At 44.1% G+C, this 1865-nt stretch overlaps 1 long non-coding RNA gene across 1 annotated transcript; it reads right to left on the bottom strand.

Moving 5' to 3' along the window:
* LOC121316556 lies at positions 1-1659 on the bottom strand. Its single transcript, XR_005950414.1, has 3 exons — positions 1566-1659; positions 583-654; positions 1-48 (listed from the first exon to the last, which is right to left on the bottom strand). It is a non-coding gene; the product is annotated as an uncharacterized LOC121316556 (long non-coding RNA).
* Between the last annotated feature and the right edge of the window lie 206 nt (positions 1660-1865).

Raw genomic sequence — 1865 nt, forward strand, 5'->3', positions numbered from 1 at the left:
GGGTCGTAATTCTTCAGGCTGATCTGCAGCTCCACCGTTTCCAGGAACCTGAGAAAGAGGCAGATAGGCCAGGATGAGCTACATCACAATCCCAAGAGCTGGGGAGGTTGAGAGGGATTTGAAAAGGCAAAGTATATTTATCCAGGCTGGAAAGAGGCCTGTAATGCTGAGGCAATTTAACCAAACAGGGGGAGTTACCAAATAGGTTGCAATCAGACTTGAATTTGAACCCTGCACCTGTACAATTTACACATTCAAGGTATAGGACCAGGGGTCCATTAATCAAGGAAGGAGGCTGCAATAACATTAACACAGCAGTATTTTAACTGAACCCTTTGCAACTCCTAGCATTGAAGCAATTGATAAAGAACATGGGCATTCTACCTTTGATTAAGACAGAAGATATGACCAAAGCTTGTTTACTGCAGGTCTAAACACACTGCGTGTGGATTCAGATGCTAGGAACGTATTTCTTTAGCCAATTCATAACACATTCTACATTTAGGGTTAATTGCAAAACACAAGTCACGAGACACTGCGATACAAGCTATCTGGGGCAGAGTAACGAAGAGGATCTCGTACTTGCGCTGCTTCTGCTGGGACCCCTGCAGCACCTCCCGGGTAGCCTCATAGAGGGTGTCTCTGGAAACCTTGCTGAGGGACAAAGAACAAAACATAGCATGAGACAAGATGAGAGCGCTGGACTGTGCCAGGCTGCTGATCCCCCCCACAGGCAGATGCACACATGTAATTTATTTTTATTATATATATATATATATACACAGTCTGACGCAGGTGCAATAACCACTCACTTAAGCCAACTGTTTATTTGAACCTCAATTCTGTATTTGAGACGATTTCAAGCTTTCTAAAAGGTTTTACCCCTCGGCACATCCAGAATGTTGTGTAGAATGGGACCTTGCTAACTGAACGCATCACCCTATTGTAGGAATGTGTGTTACTTATTGGAAAGTCTTGTTGGATTTTTCACTGTTAACTGTTTATTATATCAAAGCTCAACACCCAAACCCATCCGCTGGCTTTCATTAAGGTCTTTCTAGTTACATGCCTGGGGACGGGCTGTTCAGCAAACACCGCATTTGCAATCCAGCGAGTGGTTTTAAATGCAGTCGATCATGCGTGCTAACACAAGCAGTCTCTACCATGCCGAACCGCACACAGTTCAACTGCAGTACATCCCAGTATGGGACTGGAGACCGAGCTCATCCCTCTACTGGCCAACCACCAAACGCAGCGGACAAAAATCTTACTTTATTTTCTAAAACTCGGTACGGCCACATTCACAGGAGTAATGCACGATTCAGAGCCGTGTACACAGCTGCTACAGCCAGCGTTTCATTTTTGAGGTTATGCTACATTTTCACGCAGTTTTCACGCATTGCGCTTTTATAAACGGCTTGTACATGTTATGAGACGAATGGTACGGTGCAACTCAGACCCCGCCCGATACACAATTCCCGAGTTGATTTTAAAATCTTGCCCATATTCTCACAAACGCATCTGTCTGGGGTGATACTCTTTGTATTAAAGATTTCTTTTCTAACCTCATGTTGCTGACACGACCGCCTCTCCGTCCGCAGTGCTGAAAAAGGGACGTCGACCCGCCGCTTCCTGCCTAAATACACTCACATCCCGCGAGAACAGCAGCGGTGAGTACCGCGCGTTGCGTGTGGCGTATTCTGCCCGCCATCTTGGTAGTGTCAATAGACCACGTTACCCTATGATAGTCTGATGCAGTAACATTCAACAAATATTGGAAAATATTTCAGAGAATGTATTTATCAAACACATTTTAATTAATATAAAATACATATAATGTGTTTTTAATAATTAAAAAGTGTGCC

The sequence above is a fragment of the Polyodon spathula genome, chromosome 6, assembly GCF_017654505.1.
Source record: "Polyodon spathula isolate WHYD16114869_AA chromosome 6, ASM1765450v1, whole genome shotgun sequence".
Classification (NCBI taxonomy): domain Eukaryota; kingdom Metazoa; phylum Chordata; class Actinopteri; order Acipenseriformes; family Polyodontidae; genus Polyodon; species Polyodon spathula.